Genomic DNA, 20173 nt, shown 5'->3' with positions numbered 1-20173 from the left:
GGAGTGAACAATTTGCAATGGTTACTAACAATATCCACAAATTCCCTCCTGCAGCGCACCAATTGCCTTCCATTTTCGTCTCTCCTCATACACCACCTCGCTCCATCTAGGAACACAGTCTTACCATAAAGCTGAGGATAAATACTTTTAATTCAGGTGACCCAAGCACATTCAAATTCAGAAGATCGAGATTTTAATAACGTACGGATTCCTCTGTTTGTTGAGCTCTACAAAAGGGAGCAAAGGCCTCACGTGTAGAGATTAATTGCTAATAAAATGGAAGCTCTCAGTAACGAGCTCGGGCCGCTGGCAGCAGCTCTGCCTCGAACCGCCGCGAGACAACTTTTCTCAAATTTACGCTCATTCAGCAATTGGCTCTGCTCCTGCACGTTCCGACCGAATGCTTGGTGCAGACTATGGATCGTGACCACTGCTCTGATCACTCCTCGTTTCAAAGCCATTAGCTTGAAATGGAAATCCACTCTGGGTTTTGTATCACGTGCTCCCATTTTCTGCCTTAATAAGGCCACCATTCAAAGCCGAAGAAATTTAGAATTATTGGATGAGTCTAGCAAAGACCAGACATCCACTGCACTCTTGGCTTGCTGGCATACCAGGAAATTGCCAGGACGAGCTGAGCCATGTCAGAACTTTGGCATGCATCATCACAGTACTTGCTGTATCATAATAGGTATAACCTGTGCCATACCAGGTGCTGAGCCCAGTCAATACCTGCAGCTCCGCATATTCCAGGATCCGCTGCACCTTGCTATGAACTGCTGACCCATGCATGGACCAGCTGCACCATGCATCATAATACTTACTGTATCACAATAGGTATAACCTGCACTATACTAGGTGCTGTGCCCAGTCAACACCTGCAGCTCCGCATATTGCAGGATCCGCTGCACCTTGCTATGAACTGCTGACCCATGCATGGACCAGCTGCACCATGCATCATAATACTTACTGTATCACAACAGGTATAACCTGCACTATACTAGGTGCTGTTCCCAGTCAATACCTGCAGCTCCGCATATTCCAGGATCCGCTGCACCTTGCTATGAACTGCTGACCCATGCATGTACCAGCTGCACCATGCATCATAATACTTGCTGTATCACAATAGGTATAACCTGCACCATACCAGGAAGTACTCTCATGCTTTGCCAGGACGTGCATCTGCACAATTCCAGGACACTATGCCATGCTAGTACCTGCTGTATCCATAAATGCAAAGGAGAGGTCTTTACTGCAAACTTGAAATGCACTTTTTTTGAGCTGATCTCGTTAATATCCACTGATTTGCCACGAAATCCATCCCTGATTTACTTCATTAAGACATATTGTACATGATGTGAGAATTTCAGGCCCTCGCACCAAAACCCCACCATAAAGCCAAGCTGATTGGCCATTGAAAAGCACGATTCCATATTACCATAAGAGGGTTATTTTTTTAAACAAAACGATCCCTATTTGATGTGGTAAATAATGTCCCTGATTATACCCTCTACAAGAATGAAATAGAGTATTTTTTTTCTGCATCGGAATGAAATAGACCACCATACCCTCCACCTACCTCCTTAAACATGGGCATCTCATCTGTCAGCATGAGTTGGTGGACGTTAAAGATCCCACGGTGTCCTTCGCGAAGACCAGGTGTGCGAGGTTACTGAAAGGACAAATTACTGGAATAACCTACAGGGGCACTGCATCAGCGACATTGCCGTGCACCCAGGAAATGCTGCCGACCCACAGCTGCTATGTGCTGTATATGGAAGAAGAAGATCACAGTGTGGATTCGTCTTCGTTCGTGTGCAGCACAAGGCTGTGGGTTGGAATCATTGGCTGAGAGCCGCTGATGCAATGCCCTCTACTGGTTAGAGGCAGGAATTTGTGATTTGGTTCATGGTGCTGACAATAGCTCGGCTACTCTTCGAGGAGACCATGGGATCTTGAACTACCACCAAGTAATGCTGTCAGACAGGACGTCCGTCTAACGTCTATCCAAGGGACGTCACACACGTTGATGAATCACCCGAAATGTGAAATACCAGGATGGCAGTTTATAGCTCGGTCTGGATTTGAACCCAGGCTGTACAGCTTAGAGGTGAGTTGGGTACCTCTAGTCTAGGCCATCCTGCCAGGCCACAGTATATAGATTAAGCAAGTCCATTGCTCCTTCAATATTGCATAATCGCAGAAACAGGCATCACCGCCTCTTATCTCTCTGTGTCTCTCTCTGTGTGTCTCTCTCTGTGGGTCTCTATCTGTCTGTGTGTGTGTGTGTGTGTGTGTGTCTCTCTCTCTCTCTCTCTCTGTCCTCCTTCTCCTTCTCCTTCTCCTTCTCCTTCTCTCTCTCTCTCTCTCTCTCTCTCGCTGTGTCTCTCTGTCTGTGTCTCTCTCTCTCTCTGTGGGTGTCTCTCTGTGTGTCTCTTTCTCTTTCTCTTTCTCTTTCTCTTTCTCTTTCTCTCTCTCTCTCTCTCTCTCTCTCTCTCTCTCTCTGTCTGTCTGTCTCTCACTCTCTGTCTGTGTCTCTCTGTCTGTCTCTCTGTCTGTCTTTCTCTGTCTCTCTCTGTCTCTCTGTGTGTGTGTGTGTCTCTCTCTCTCTGTCTGTCTCTCTGTCTCTCTGTGTGTCTCTCTCTGTCTGTCTCTCACTCTCTGTCTGTCTGTGTGTGTGTGTGTCTCTCTCTCTGTCTCTCTGTCTGTGTCTCTCTGTTTGTCTCTCTCTCTGCTCAACCCCAACCCTCCCCATCAAACCACATACTTCAATTCTAAGTCTGATAACGTTTCATGTGCGAGGATTAGCGCAGAACAAGTCAACACTCCATCTCATCTCAGGGAGCTGCCAACGCATCCTTTAACCATGACAGCACTTTGGGAGTTAGCCAGGGTGCAAGCACCCAATGGCCATCTCTTTTCGAAAGGCACTATGGGATATTTAACCTCCTCAAATGAAATGCAAGCAGACAGGCAACTCGGTTTCATATCCCTTCCGAAATTCCATATAATGCAAGGTCGTGCCTGTGAAATGCCAGGAACGACATCAAACAACCACAGGACAGAGAACACAAAAGCATAACCAACTCGAGGTTTGTCAAAATAGCCAATAACTTAGAAAGTCCAACGTTTGAGTGACAGATTATGTGACAGACTTGCACAGGCCATGTATGCTCTCAGGCCTTAAATGCCCTGAACCGGAAGGGTAGAATGACCCAGGTCTGTAACATTACCATGAGATTCAGAAAACCATTCTCATGATGACACCACCTCTCACTACCTTAACTATCAGTCTAATTAAATAGATCAAGTTCATGGGACTTGGATATGACACAGGCAGCATGATCCAAAAGGCCTTTCTGCATTTAAGCGTTCTGGTTGCATATGTCTCCTTAGAAAAGATGGTGTACGCTACTCTTTCATGCAACACCCCACCTCAATTTGGTGCAGTGGTGGGGCCTTTGAGCAAATTCCAGACGAAATCGACCGGAAGGCCATTTCAGTATGCTGTAACATCTGGTGCACCATGATGCTGAATAATCTGCTGTAATCTCAAATGCCTCGTGCACAGACAGGTTGAGACCAAACTTTAAATAGCACATTGAAGTCAGGCAAACTCAACTTTTCAACCCTCATTTTTCTCTCGTTTGTATCTACAATAAGGTCTCTGGCACAAAATTCCAAATGATTTTTATATTGGTACTCGTACTAGTCAGACAAAATAAACACGAGCAAGAAACGCTTTGCATACATGTCCCCGACCAAGTTTCAGTTCAATATCAGTCAACACATCCCTTTATTTGGGAGGCGTACAATGCCGCGTTCAGTGCCGAAAATAATAATAATAAATAAAAACAAGTCAGGAGACGACGATGGTTCACGAGCGAGCGGTATTCAATGACAAAGGACGGACTATAACCAAAACAGGCCCGGAAATGTCAAAACGAAGGTTTCTGACCTTGAAATGAGATAGAAAATAATGTATAATCAGTTATAAGGTTAGTTAGCTACACAATACCGAAAATTCGGTTCGATTCCGACAACTTTGAAACTTTGACCTTTGTGACCTTCAAAGGTCAAATATTCTGAAATTTGTTGGAAAACTTGTATTTCATGATGTACGTGATAATATAAGATCATGTACGACATTTCACCCGATCAGGAAGCGAACAATGTAATAAAACCATCAAAAAACGACTTTTCTAAAAATCGTGATCTTGTGACCTTGACCTTGGGGCGAAAATGAAAAATCGAGCTCCGTGGGGCTAGACACATGACATTGGCCTAACCAAATACGGAAACCCCTGTCAGATTCCACCAACTCCCTCGGAGAAGATGTAGCTTGAACTCGATTACCCCCTAAAAAGACATCTTTTTTGGGCGTGGCTCCGCCCACAATGGGCGCAATACGCCCACCCTAGGCAGGACACAACTAGATCATGATATCAACCTCCCACCCAAGTTTCATCAAGATCGGATGATATCATCGGGTAGTTATGTTGCGGTCAGACAGACAGACAGACACACAGACAAACACACACCCATGACGAATATAGTGGTCACTCTGTTTGATAACTTGTGAACCAATAACCTCATGTACATACATGAAGCAAGATCATGGTTATATACTGTATCTGGGATCATTGAAATTGCACTCGGCCATGGACTAACACCCAGGCTTAAGGCCTGAGGCCTGTCGATCTGTGCTGCTTCATGGAATGGCGGCACATGATATTAATTGCGGTGGATTCAGGCCAGCTGCCCAGCCAATGGGTGTAAAGCAGTGGGGTGGAGTCAGGGCAGCTGAAAACTGAGCCATGTATATCATATTTCCTCAGTTCAAAAAGGGCATGACTCCGTGAAAAATTGGGGGAACGCACTGAAACTCAAATATTTTTCTCTGTAACTTATCATAATAAACCCATGCACCAAATTTCAGTTGAATGTTGTTACGTTTATGGGGGGTAGGCAATAAAATACCTTAGTCCAGGTATAAGTGTATAGATTACCATGCTCTGTATGTCATGATGAAGAAGAAGAACCCCCATGTACCATAAGTCGGAAATCCGTCAGACCGGATGTTGCATAAGTGTATAATTGTCCTCATGATGAGGGGTGGGGTTATGTTAATTAGGTGGGGATTAATCGTAAATTCCCTGTATGTAAATTGCCTCTGTAAACTTTTCCTGTGGTCCTTATGACACTGCAGCACACACAAATAGCCAAGCCAAACAATCGTGCATTAAAATATTAAATAAAAAGTAACCGGAACAAGATAATTGAACAATACCGCTGGCGCTGTCACTTGCCACATCGCAACACCAAGCAGGCAGGTCCGTGAGGCCATGCCCTGAAGAGCAGTAATTGGTCCGGTACGATAGAGCGATGAGATGGGACTCGCCGATAGGAGCATGGCGCGACGTTGTCAGATGACGTAAGAGCCCTGGGTACAAAATACTTGGGTCCCGACATTTTCCCCCTCTTGGGTCCTGGCTTTGGTGATGAACGGTCGCAGCTACAGTCTCTTGCGTTGAGATTTCATCACGAACAGTCGAGTCCCGACATTTTGTCTCGTGGTCCCTGGCTTTCATCAATTTGAGCGACCGCATTGTCCTTTCCTCGGCTTGTCGGTACCGGCTTTGCGTCGTCTGGGTGCTGAGTGGAGCAGATGGCGATTGGACGGGCGCGGCCTGCTCGCTTCGTGCTCAGCGGCTAGAGGAGCATAATCGCAGATCGCAGCTCGGCAAGAAGAGCATACGCACCAAGGCCTGTCCCCGCGAATGGACTTCGTGCCAGGGCGTGTGTTTCCAGCGTAGGGACGCAGGACCTTCGACAGCCCCGGATGGTCACGGACGCCAGACGGAGTTTAGGCAAACTCACCTCACAAACACTACGCATTATTTTCACCTTTATTTTTCCCCTTGTGTTGTATACAAGTCCGTAAGGAGAATCCCTCAATTAGGAATTTTAATTTACCGTGCATTCCTTTTTTTTTTTTCTTTTTTTTTTGTATACAAGATCGAGGCTCGTGAAAGAGCGAACATTAATCACACAGAAAGACAAACAGACACACAAAACAAATAACATCGGGAGCGGTAGACAAGATGGGGAGAGAGGGGGAAGGACACAAACACAACATTTGAGAGCAGGGACCGAGAGACATGGAGACATCGAGAGAACTGTGGGAGGGAGAGGGCTTTGGGGGGGAGGCATGGGAAGGGGGGGGGGGGTGGGAGAGGTATAAAACATATGGACACTGCCAAGACTTCCAGGAAAGAAGTTGGAATTTCAAACAAGGTGGATCTGGGGTGAATTAGTGGGGGTAGAAAAGATCAAGGTTTTGAATGGGGGAAGATAAGAGATGGTGGTGAACAGCTGTTTTGAAGACCTGGAGGGAGGAGTGTGATTGAAGTGAGTGTGGGAGTTTGTTCCAGAGGCGGGAGAAAAGAGGAATGAAAGAGTGAAGGTGAGCAAAGAGCCGAGATTTCGGCAGTTTAACCATCAGAGGGTGGCTGGCAGATCTTGTGCGACCTGTAGGAATATTTGGGGGACAGAGCACAGAGAGAGCTGGGGGAGCAAGGCCGGAGAGGAGTCGGTAGAAGACAGAAAGACCACCTACCTGCCTGCGGTGAGTGAGTGAAAGGCCCTCAGAGATAGCTTCATCGCGGGAGATTCCAATGATTCTGAAAGCTTTGGATTCAACAGCGTGAAGCCGAGCCAGGTGTGAGGCAGGAGCACCAGCCCATAGGGGAGAACAGTATTCCATTGAGCTGCGGATGAAAGCCTTGTATGTTATGAGGAGCTCAGGTGTGCCTAGGAAGGACTTCGCACGACAGAGGATACCCAGTCGGCGACTGGCTTTGGAGGCCAGCTTGGAAATGTGGTTTTCCCAAGAAAGATCATGGCAGATGGTGAGACCCAAAAAAGAGACCCAAGAAAGATCCTTTGTTACCGGAATTCTTTCAATAAAGCCAGTATTTGTACATTTTTATTCCGTGTCGGTTTGAATTGATTCGCAGGGTCGAAGACGTTTAGTGGAGTCCATACAGGTAAGAGCTTCGCTACCCCCCCCCCCCCCCCTCTGCCCTCCCCAGCACGTATAAAGAAGGTCTGCCATCGTTGACTGAGCGCTTCGGAGTGTAAAGCTCGTTTGGCTATCCGTCCCTAGGGGTGTTCACCCCGGGAACGCGACAATATGTTAAAGGGTCAAGGCAGAATGTCTGGAAAACCACAGGTGGGGCGGATAGACGGACAGACAGACGGAGAGCAAACCTATAGTCACCTCCGGGTAGAGGACTAATAACAGCATGACGTGGTCTTCTCCCGGAGTCTATTCATCTGTCGTTATGTGCCCCCAACACACAAGGCACCACAACATCTCGTTATCACAATATCACAATATCTGATTTTGACTCATTTACATGTCACACTTTGTGACGTCACCTGATAAGGAGATAAATTCCAAAATTCACCAGTCTCATGACATCTTGGTTTGGGGCAGTGCATCATTTTTCACCAACATCTAATGCTGTTTAATCCGCATGTCCAATCAAACCGACCAATCGCTGCGAATCATAGCTAAACCAATGACATTGCAAGTGGAATCTCGAAGGCAAATAATTCAAAAATTTAGAGTGTTTGGGATGCAAATAATCTGTTATATTTTTCCAGCACAAATAACTATAGGCTATTTGATTGGCATTGTGAAGGTTAAATAAATTTAGCTGAATCTATCAGACGGAAAGGAAAAATCAAATCACTCCAGGAATTAGTGCAAGTCAAACTTTTTCAAAACTTTGTGGAACATGTCATGCTTTATAAGGCGTCCTTCAAAGGACCTCTAAAGAAAAGCAGGAGACAAAAGAAAAGTCTCAGCAAAGCACTTATATTTGTGAGGTTCCCAGAGGCTTATTCAACACAAAGGCGGGTCCGGGTCAGCTGTGAATAAAACACCTCGCGGTTGCCAATGGCCGACGCGGCTACCAGCCGAACGTGTCGCCTGTCTACAGGAGCGGACACGTTCTCGTGCCAAGCGCTGGGCAGCGGCGCCAGGTGCGAGGTGATGTGACCGGTGCGGTGGCGGTGACGAGGCTCGTGTGCCACACACCAGATGCCAGGCGAGTGCCCCGTGGGCCTCCTGAAGGTTGTGGTGTCTCATTAACCTTCGCAACCGGCAAACAAGCTTTGAAACTTTTACAATGCAAAATGTCATGTGTTGTGAAACCTCCATTCTCTCTTCGCTATCTCTGCGTTCCACTCCCGCGCCGGCGCCACCCTCCCATCAGCCACCCCGAGGTGCCCATTCCCATTTATATTGTACATTCCCAGTTATGTTGCACCGATTGTGCTTCATGAAATATCAACAGGAAGAAAATAATGCAGGAAAGGATGCGAAAAAGGACACCATGAAAGATGGCATCGAACAACCTTATTAAAGGATAAGGGTCATAAGGAGTAGTTGAAGTGTCACAGGGACTTCCGTAATGAAGAATGTAGCGAGTGCAAAGATATTTGGAAATGTAGAATTTCACAGGATAACAAGTGAAATTGTCCAACTTCAGACCTAACTTAAACATGGTCTCCTCCTTTGCAAATTGCAGTCCCTCACTTCCCAGTGCTCTTTAGAGGGTGGCAGATGTAGCGTCTGTTAAATTAGGCCCGACGGTGATGTGAGGGAGGGCGAGCAAGGGCGGAGATGGAGGTGGTACTGTGCTGTGCTGAGGGCATTCATTTGTAAAATGGTCCGAGTAAGAGTGATAGCGTCCATTAGGTGCCCAAGGAAGCTTCGTATGGACAGATACAAATGGCCGGCGGGCCATGGTGCAAGAAAGTTTGGAGGCAGGTGTCAAGGGACATATTTGTTGCTGGCATAGAAGGCGTCACACGACATTGCAATGCGTGCAGATTCCGGGATGATTTTCAAAATAAAACGGGAAACAACAGAAAAGGCAATTCTGTCAATCGAGCCTCCATCGTACCGTAATCTCCACCCTCACTTCAACACAAGAACACTCATTTCCACTCCAACACTGGAGAAACCACATTTATACCCCAAAATGAGAACACTGATTTCGACCCGAGGAATAAAACACTCATTTATGCTCCAAAACTATAACACTCATTTATACTGAAACACGATAACACTCTCAGTTTTACTCTAATACTCTAACACTTTAATTTATACTCTAATACTATAACACACTCATTTATACTCTAATACTATAACACTCTCATTTATACTCTAATACTATAACACTCACTTCTACTCCAATACTATAACACTCACTTCTGCTGCAATACTATAACATTCTCATTTATAGTACAATATTACTGTATAACACTCTCATTTATACTACAATATTATAACACTCTCATTTATACTACAATATTACTGAATAACACTCATTTATACTACAATATTATAACACTCATTTATACTACAATATTACTGAATAACACTCTCATTTATACTACAATATTATAACACTCTCATTTATACGACAATATTACTGAATAACACTCTCATTTATACTACAATATTATAACACTCTCATTTATACTACAATATTACTGTATAACACTCTCATTTCTACTACAATATTATAACACTCTCATTTATACTACAATATTACTGTATAACACTCTCATTTATACTACAATATCTTAATATCTCATTTATACTTTAAATATACTACAATATTTCACCACATACAAGGCTTTCATCTGCAGCTCAATGGAATACTGCTCTCCCCTCTGGGCTGGTGCTCCTGCCTCACACCTAGCTCGGCTTCACGCTCTTGAAACCAAAGCTTTCAGAATCATTGGAATCTCCTGCGATGAAGCTAGCTCCGAGGGCCTTTCACTCACTCACCGCAGGCAGGTTGGTGGTCTTTCTGTCTTCTACCGACTCCTCTCCGGCCTTGCTCCCCCATCTCTCTCTGTGCTTTGTCCCCCAAATATTCCTACAGGTCGCACAAGATCTGCCAGTAACCCTCTGATGGTTAAACTGCCGAAATCTCGGCTCTCTGCTCACCTTCACTCTTTCATTCCTCTTTTCTCCCGCCTCTGGAACAAACTCCCCCACTTCCTTCAATCCCACTCCTCCCTCCAGGTCTTTAAAACAGCTGTTCACCACCATCTCTTATCTTCCCCCATCCAAAACCTTGATCTTTTCTATCCCCGATAATTTCACCCCAATTCCACTTTTTGAAATACCAACTTCTGTCCTGGAAGTCCTTGGTGTCCTTTTGTTTTATACTTCTCCCTCCCCCCCCCTCCCCCCTTCCCACGCCTCCTCCCCCCAAGCCCTCTCCCTTCCACACATCTCCCTGCTCTCAAATGTTGTGTTTGTGTGCTTCCCCTTCTTTCACCATCTTGTCTTCCGTTCCCTCCTTTTATATATTTTGTTTGTCTGGTTGATTTGTTTGTGAAGTAAATGTTAGCTCTTTCACGAGCCTCGATTCAGTATACAAAAAAAATAATAATAATAATCCAAAACCTTGATCTTTTCTACCCCCGCTAATTCACCCCAGATCCACCTTGTTTGAAATTCCAACTTCTTTCCTGGAAGTCCTGGCAGTGTCCATATATTTTATACCTCTCCCACCCCCCCCTTCCCATGCACCCCACCCCCCAAAGCCCTCTCCCTCCCACAGATCTCTCGATATCCCTGCTCTCAAATGTTGTGTTTGTGTCCTTCCCCCTCTCTCCCCATCTTGTCTACCGCTCCCCATGTTATATGTTGTATGTGTCGGTTTGTCTTTCTGTGTGATTAATGTTAGCTCTTTCACGAGCCTCGATCTTGTATTTAAAAAAAAAAAATTTTTTTTTATAACACTCTCATTTATACTACAATATTACTGTATAACACTCTCATTTATACTACAATATTATAACACTCTCATTTATCCTACAATATTACTGTATAACACTCATTTATACTACAATATTATAACACTCTCATTTATCCTACAATATTACTGTATAACACTCATTTATACTACAATATTATAACACTCTCATTTATACTACAATATTACTGTATAACACTCTCATTTATACTACAATATTATAACACTCTCATTTATCCTACAATATTACTGTATAACACTCATTTATACTACAATATTATAACAATCTCATTTCTACTTCAATACTATAACACTCATTTATACTGCAATGGTACAAACACTCTTATATAATTATACTCTTGTACAAACTCATTCATACTCCAATACTACAACACTCTCATTTATACTCCAATACTACAACACTCTCATTTATACTCCAATACTACAACACTCTCATTTATACTCCAATACTACAACACTCTCATTTATACTCCAATACTACAACACTCTCATTTATACTCCAATACTACAACACTCTCATTTATACTACAATATTATAACAATCTCATTTCTACTTCAATACTATAACACTCATTTATACTGCAATGGTACAAACACTCTTATATAATTATACTCTTGTACAAACTCATTCATACTCCAATACTACAACACTCTCATTTATACTCCAATACTACAACACTCTCATTCATACTCCAATACTACAACACTCTCATTTATACTCCAATACTACAACACTCTCATTTATACTCCAATACTACAACACTCTCATTTATACTCCAATACTACAACACTCTCATTTATACTCCAATACTACAACACTCTCATTTATACTCCAATACTACAACACTCTCATTTATACTACAATATTATAACAATCTCATTTCTACTTCAATACTATAACACTCATTTATACTGCAATGGTACAAACACTCTTATATAATTATACTCTTGTACAAACTCATTCATACTCCAATACTACAACACTCTCATTTATACTCCAATACTACAACACTCTCATTCATACTCCAATACTACAACACTCTCATTTATACTCCAATACTACAACACTCTCATTTATACTCCAATACTACAACACTCTCATTTATACTCCAATACTACAACACTCTCATTTATACTCCAATACTACAACATTGTCATGTATACTCCAATACTACAACACTCTCATTCATACTCCAATACTACAACACTCTCATTTATACTCCAATACTACAACACTCTCATTTATACTCCAATACTACAACACTCTCATTTATACTCCAATACTACAACACTCTCATTTATACTCCAATACTACAACACTCTCATTTATACTCCAATACTACAACATTGTCATGTATACTCCAATACTATGCCACTCATTACTTCCGCCAGTTTTCACCTACTGTATATCTGTTTGTGTGTTTGTTACTTGGCAAAAAAAATATTTGTTTTTGTGTGTTTGTTTGCGTGTGTGTTTGTCTGTCCGCTCACTTATACTTGCCTACAGGCCACAATTTTAAACCGATCTTCACGAAACTTCACCAAATGGTAGAGTTTGTGGTCCGACAAAATCCTATATATTTTGGGGTCAAAGGTCAAAAGGTCAACAAAGGCCAAAGGTCAACCACATTTTTTCAAATTTCTAAAATCCTCAATTTTCATCCGATTGACTTGAAATTTTAATAGGATATACATATCGGCAAACTGAATTCAACCACCAACTATTTTTGAGATCAGCATCGGCCAAAAGGTCAACATAGGCCAAAGGTCAACCACTTTTTTCAAATTTCTAAAATCCTCAATTTTCATCCGATTGACTTGAAATTTGAAAAGGATTTACATATCGGCTAACTGAATTCAACCACTAACTATTTTTGAGGTCAACTTAGGCCAAAAGGTCAACATAGGGCAAAGGTCAACAACTTTGGTGGAATTTCTAAAATCCTCATTTTTCATCCGATTGACTTGAAATTTGAAAAGGATTTACATATCGGCTAACTGAATTCAACCACCAACTATTTTTGAGATCAGCAAAGGCCAAAAGGTCAACAACAATTTCAAATTTCTAAAGTCCTCAATTTTCATCCGATTGACTTGAAATTTGAAAAGGATTTACATATCGACTAACTGAATTCAACCACCAACTATTTTTGAGATCAGCGTAGGCCAAAAGGTGAACATAGGCCAAAGGTCGACCACTTTTTTTGAATTTCCAAAAGCCTCAATTTTCATCTGATTGACTTGAAATTTGAATTGGATTTTCATGTCAGCTAACTGAAATCATCCACCAATTATTTGTGAGGTCAAAAGGATTCTCTATTGAGTGCCATTCTGCTTTGTTCTGTTTTGCCAAGTGTCGCTCTATGAGTGATTTTATTTGTATATTTGTTACTTGCGCCAAATTATATTGGTTGGTCGTGTGCGTTATTCAGTCTTTTTGTTATTTGCAAAATCGAAGATTTTTCAAGTATATTGGTCAGTCGACTTTGATATTCTGTTTGCTACTTGTGAACATCGAAGATTTTTCAAGTACATATATTGGTTGATCTTGTGCGTTATTCTGTCTGTCTGTTTGTCTGTATGTCAATTGCCTTCAGGTCAGAATTTTAAACCGATCTTAACGAAACTTCACAAAATGGTAGAGTTGGTCATAAGCAAGAAGCCGATTGATTTTGAGGTCAAAAGGTCAACATATGCTAAAGGTCAACAATCTTGTTGAATTTCTTAAATCATCAACTTTCATCTCATTGACTGGAAATTTCAAGAAGATTTGCATAACAGGTCTGCAAATTTAACCACCAATTATTTTTGAGGTCAACATAGGCCAAATTTCTAAAATTGCAATTTTCATCCTGTTCACTTTAAATTTGAATAAGATTTGTATACCAGGCCACTGAATTCAACAACCCATTATTTTTTGGTCAACATAGGCCAAAATGTAACAACAGCTAAAGGTCAACAACTTAGGTGCAATTTCTAACATCCTCAATTTCATCTCATTGACTTGAAATCTGAACAAGCTTTGCACATTTAGTCTGTGAAATTCAACAGCCAATTATTTTTAAGGTTAATATATATTTTTAGGGATTTCGCAAGTATCGTGCTCTGCACGACATCTTTCTGGTTACTTACAAAACTGAAGATTTTTCAATTATATTGGTCGGTCAACTTTGTTAATTTGTCTGTTTGCCACTTGGCTACAGGTCATAATTCCAAACCAATCGTCATCAAACATTACCAAATTATAGAGGGAGTCACAACTGAGAAGCATGGTGTTTTGAGGACAAAGCCTTTCACTGGAATACTGTTCTCCCCTATGGGCCGGTGCTCCTGCCTCACACCTAGCTCGGCTTCACGCTGTTGAAACCAAAGCTTTCAGAATCATTGGAATCTCCCGCGATTAAGCTAGCTCCGAGGGCCTTTCACTTACTCACCGCAGGCAGGTTGGTGGTCTTTCTGTCTACTACCGACTCCTATCAGGCCTAACTCACCCAGCTCTGTCTGTGCTCTGTCCCCCAAATATTCCTACAGGTCGCACAAGATCTGCCAGCAACCCTCTTCTGGTGAAACTGCCAAAATCAAGACTCTCTGCTCACCTTCACTCCTTCATTCCTCTTTACTCCCGCCTCTGGAACAAACTCCCTCACTCTCTTCAATCCCTCTCCTCTCTCCAGGTCTTTAGAACAGTTGTTCACCACCATCTCTTATCTTCCCCCATCCAAAACCGTGATCTTTTCTACCTCCGTTAATTCACCCCCAGATCCACTTTTTTTGAAATACCGACCACTTTCCTGGAAGTTCTAGCAGTGTCCATGTGCTTTTATACCTCTCCCACCCCCTCCCCCCGCCTTCCCATGCCTCCTCCCCCCAAGCCCTCTCCCTCTCACAGATCTCCCGATGTCCCTGCTCTCAAATGTTGTGTTTGTGTGCTTCCCCTTCTCTCCCCATCTTGTCTACTGCTACCCTTATTATATGTTTTGTGTGTCTGTGTGATAAATGTTAGCTCTTTCACGAGCCTCGATCCTGTATACAAAAAAAAGAAGAGATATTAGATTACATACTTGAGAGAAGACTTTTTACATGCTTCAGAGGTTTGACCACTGAAAACCATGAAGACCCTTGGTAGTTGTAGTAATACAAACCGAGATGGTTTCATGCTACACCAATGGCCGAAATATCTGAAGGTTGCCGGGAATTGGACGAGGTTTGGCCGAAATACCCGAGTGTGGATCGGGCCTACAAAATGTTTAGTTTTGTGTTTGGGACATTTTGCAGAGCACTGCTATGAAACAACAAAGATGGGTAGATCTTGTGGTTACCCGCCACAATTGAGAGAGTATATCACGCTAACACTAAAACACAAGCAGGTATACTCGAACACTATAACACTCTCGTTTATACTGTACCACCAGAACACAAGCATATATACTCTAATACTATAACATTCTCATTTATACTCTGATACTATAACACAGACATGTAAGCTCTAATACCATAACAATCTCATTTATACTACAACTAGGAAGGTACCCAAAAAGACAATGTGGAAACGGCGAATGCTAAACCATGAAACAATAAATTTCACATTCCTGTGGCACCTTCAGGAGAACGTCAAGCATTGACTGCTGGTTCGTGAAGGACTGGGGTAAAAAAAAAAACTTGCCGTACTGCAGCTGAATGTATCTATACCCAGCCAATGGAGAAACTACAAATGCTAAATCCGTGATTGTCACGGGTGGAAACGTTTACATCATTTCCTCATTCTTTTTTAAACTCATTATCTCTATAGCCTAGTTCCTGAGTTCTACTGCAACACTTCACAAACACTCCTCGTGGATGCTGCTTCTGCAGGCATTTATCACATATACCTGTGATGTCTACGTCTTCAACCGGTGTTTTTGCTGGGGAAAAACCTGCTCCTGCGTTTTTGGCTTCATTTCTCCCCAACACTTTTTATTTTTGGTCACCGGGTGAAGAAAGAGAGTCGATCACGGGATCTCTTGGTTAACTTTGTTTTGGCATCTGCAAAACTTGCAATACATAAAACTAGAAAATGCAAGATTGAAAGCAATGTCGTGCAGTGTAGTTTTGTATGTCTGGGGACTTTGTTGCGTTCACGAATCTCTTCAGAGTTTAAGGTGGCACAGTATTCCCGATCTATCGGAAGTTTTAAAGAAGTCTGGACAGTAAATAATGCACTTTGTAGTGTTTCCCCACAAGGTACTTTGCTATTATTTGTTTAAAGGTGTCAATTTGGGTTTTTGGTCTTCTTTTAACTCTCCAATGTCTTGGTAGTGCTTTCTCTTTAAAATGCTCTACCTTGTCTACTGCGGTTCAAACCATGGACTTGCAGGGATGGGGAAGTGGGGTGACATTAAACTGGGAACTTATGTTTGCCTGAATTTCCTGAAAGAGTTCTGAGCGCAAACCTCTATTATCTTTCCAACAAAAGCACTACTACTAATACTACTACTACAAATACTACTACTAATACTACAACTAATACTACTACTACAAATACTACAACTAATACGACTACTACTATTACGAATACTATTCCTACTAGTACTACTATTACTAATACTACTATTACTACTACTACTACTACTACTACTACCCTAACAGCTCCAATTATTCCCAACTTGTTGTGGGGTCAGCCAGGAAATGTATTAAAAAAAATTGGATACAAAGTCGAGCTTTGTGCAAGAGGAACACATAAAACTTCGTGTAAGAGAAACATGAACTACAGCTGCTTAAAATCAATTTTAAAATGTTTAATCTGATCACTCCGAGAAAATGATGTGCAGTGCCGACAAGAAAGTGTAAACCCCCCTCTCAAAATTTTCAATTTTTACCTTTTGTTGCCTTATAGCCTGAAATTAAATTGCACTAAATCAGACATTTTCCGCCTTTATTTACACATCATAACCCACAACTTCCAAATGAAAAACAAATTCTACAAATTTCAGAAAATTGACTGACAATCTATTCCTCTAGGCTATCTAGGAAGGGAAATTTTGTTCCGATTGGACAAACCTTCGTCCAGTTTTGGTGAAAAATGTTCCTGTCTATAATTGTGTTATGACCTTCAAAATTAGGTCAAGGTCAAGGTCAAAAATTATATCAACCCTGCAATACTTTATATTCACATTATTGATGCAAAAGTAAATTTCAAAAATCCCATCCAGCTCAGAGGTACAGCTCGGAAATTTCTGAAATGTTGGTTTAGTAATCCTTTGGGGGTTTATGGAACTATGGGATACCATTAAAAATTGGGGACACAAATTGTAGAAACAAACCCTTAACAGATTTAAGCCTCCCCTATCCCCTAAACTAAAGCCTCCCCTATCCTCCTATCCCCTAAACCCCTAAACGGTGGTTTTATCCTATTGGTATTGTGGGAGGCTTAATAATGGGTGGGTGTGATACAGGAAAACATCGGATAATGTGTGCATGTTTTAGGGGAATACATGGGATAATGGGTGGGTATTAAAGGGGAACACCAAAGAATAGTTGTTGGGTTTTAGGGCAACACGTCAGATAATGGGTGCGAGGGAAGCCTTAAACATCAAGCCATGAATTGTCGATAAACAGTATTTAAACATTGCTGTTTCATAACGAAAGTTTTATTCTGTGAAAGCAGTTCCCCATCATATTGATAAATTACAAGGTCGAATATTGCACTATTCATCTCACATTTGATTAACACTGTACTCAGGTGATTGTTTTGGTCCAATTTGTGGAAAATCGTTTGTGGATGGAAAAGTTCCATGCAATTTTGCAGATGTATTGTGGATATCCTGCTTCGATTCTTTTTTAATCAACCAGTTAAATTGCATGGTTGTTTGTTTTTACAAAATATTGGATTTGAGAGTGGGTTGATAATGCTGTAAAAGTTTGTTTCTCCTGATTAAAAATCAAGACATCCATTTCATTCAAGACAAAATGTATGTCGGAGATACAGGAAATAAGAGTACAATGCAGTGCAAGACAGATGTAAAGCTAATAGAGTTTTAGTTTAAGGTTAAGTATGCCTTGGAGGATCTCATACATAAAAAGGTTTGTTTGTTCATTTGTGCTTTTGGACCCTGCAGGAACCAGTGCAACCAAACGTTGCATGGCCTCCTCTTTCATACAGAAGAAGATCGAGGGCTATGTTTGGATAAAAAATAATTTTTTAACGGTAACTGTTTTTGTCTGATTACGAAACTATGTTATAAATATAGAGTTATTTATGTGGGAATATTTCTTTGAATTGGTTAAAAAGCAGATTTGATGTGATGGATAAAGTTATTTTTTCCGTTTTCCAGGTCACGTGATAGTAGTCTCCGAAACTTATACATCATCAACCACATGATATTTACGAGTTTGTTTTGATGTAACTCTAGAACTGTATGACTTTACGTGTTACATTTTTGAAAATGTATTTGTCAAACAATTTAGTTAGAGTTCATAAATAAGTGATGTGTTGGCTTAGCGGTTAGGGTGCCGGCTTGGGATCCGAGGATCCTGGGTTTGAATCCCGGTCGATCGCTGAATTAACGCCAGGGGGGGTTGACTCAGCCTGTCATCCTTCCGAGGTCGGCAAATTGAATACCAGCTCACCGGTAATTCCCTGTGTGTTGCAAGAGGCGACTAACATTAGGCATCCAGCTGTAAAACATCGCCTCAAAAAGGGTGCCATGGTGATGGTGCCCAAAAAGGCCAACCCCTGCTCTGTGTTGGAAAAATGACATCTAAAGGTGTTCTTCTTCTTCTCATAAATAAGTAATGTGCCAAGTAAACTTTCTTACCGAGATGCAAAGTCATACCAAATGTGTAACTATTGAGGAAATGTTGTTTGCATTTTCTCTTTTGTTTGAGAAAAGTGCCTGAGATGTTGTTTTCTTGTTTTACTGAAGTCAACCACTGAAACTGAAACGGAATACATGACTCATGTGACACATTTCAAGCAAAGCTTTCATGGCATTGAGGACATGTGATTAAACAGTTGAAGCTGACAGTGCATTGATTTTGACCTTGCGACACCACGGAACTACAGATGGGTTTAAACTAGAATTTGGTACCTAGAAGCATTGGAGACAGAGAAGTACAATGACATTGATAAGGGATAAGACCGGTAGGTAGCTGGGTGTGGATGGGTGATTGCTTATGTATTTAATGATTGTGATGTCTGTGAAAGTGTCTCGTCAAAAAGTGAATGTGTTTGTTCATTCCAGACCGTCAACCATCTTCATTAATCCCCTACATCCCCCACTGAAATAACATCCTGGTAATGGCCCTCTGCCTCAATGGCCTTCTCCTCCCCATCCCATTGTAAAATAAATCAATATTGCGGATTGAATTAATGTGATGTTGATAAATTGCAGGCATGATGGCCAAATGTCCTCCTCCTGCATCCAGTTTGTGTGTGTGTGTGTGTGTGTGTGTGTGTGTGTGTGTGTGTGTGTGTGTGTGTGTTTGTGTTAGCTAGTTGTACAACTTTTATTAATTTATTATATGCCATGTTATATTCTTTCTATAAACTCTTGGACACCTATGAGTATCTTGTTTGTAGAACATTTGGAATGCCTGACGTTATAAGAAGAAGACGTCACGCAGAGCATGATACTTGCAAAATCCACCTCCCTCCCCAAAAAAAGTTGCTATGGACACATCAAATTATCCATTTCATTAAGATTAAAATTGACGATCTTAAGCAAAGCTCGAGCCAATCGGATTAAAATTGATGATTTTAGAAGTTTGACCTTGAGCTGACCTTTGACCTTTTGACCTTAAATAGTTGCTTTCCCAGTTCATTGAGGCACTATGCAAGTGCTTTTTAATTTTCAAGTCAATCTCACGAAAATTGATGACCTTTCAGATGAAAATTGATGATATTTGAAGTTTGACCTTGAGTTGACCTTTGACCTCAAAAATATCTGGTTTCCCAACTTAGTGACAATATGCAAATGGTGTTCAATTTTCAAGTCAATCGGGTGAAAAATGGCAATTTTATAAATGTGACCTCAAGATGACCTTTGACCTCAAAATCAATAGGCTTTTTCCTCATGACCAACTCTACCATCTGGTGAAGTTTCGTGAAGATTGGTTTAAAATTGTGAGCTGTAGGCGAGTGACAAACAAACAGACAAACAGACAGAATAACAAACACAACCAACCAAACACAAATCTTTGATTTTGCAAGTAATAAAGCCACATGTTGTTATAATAATACGACGGTACAATACTAGTATTTTTGGCTTGAAAATTCCAGGGAGCCGTTCAACATGAGCACCGAAAATCAAAGAAATAATTCCTCG

Source organism: Myxine glutinosa, chromosome 12 (assembly GCF_964187855.1).
Source record: "Myxine glutinosa chromosome 12, kmMyxGlut1.1, whole genome shotgun sequence".
NCBI classification, from domain to species: domain Eukaryota; kingdom Metazoa; phylum Chordata; class Myxini; order Myxiniformes; family Myxinidae; genus Myxine; species Myxine glutinosa.
Note: the sequence above shows the minus strand (reverse complement) of the source record.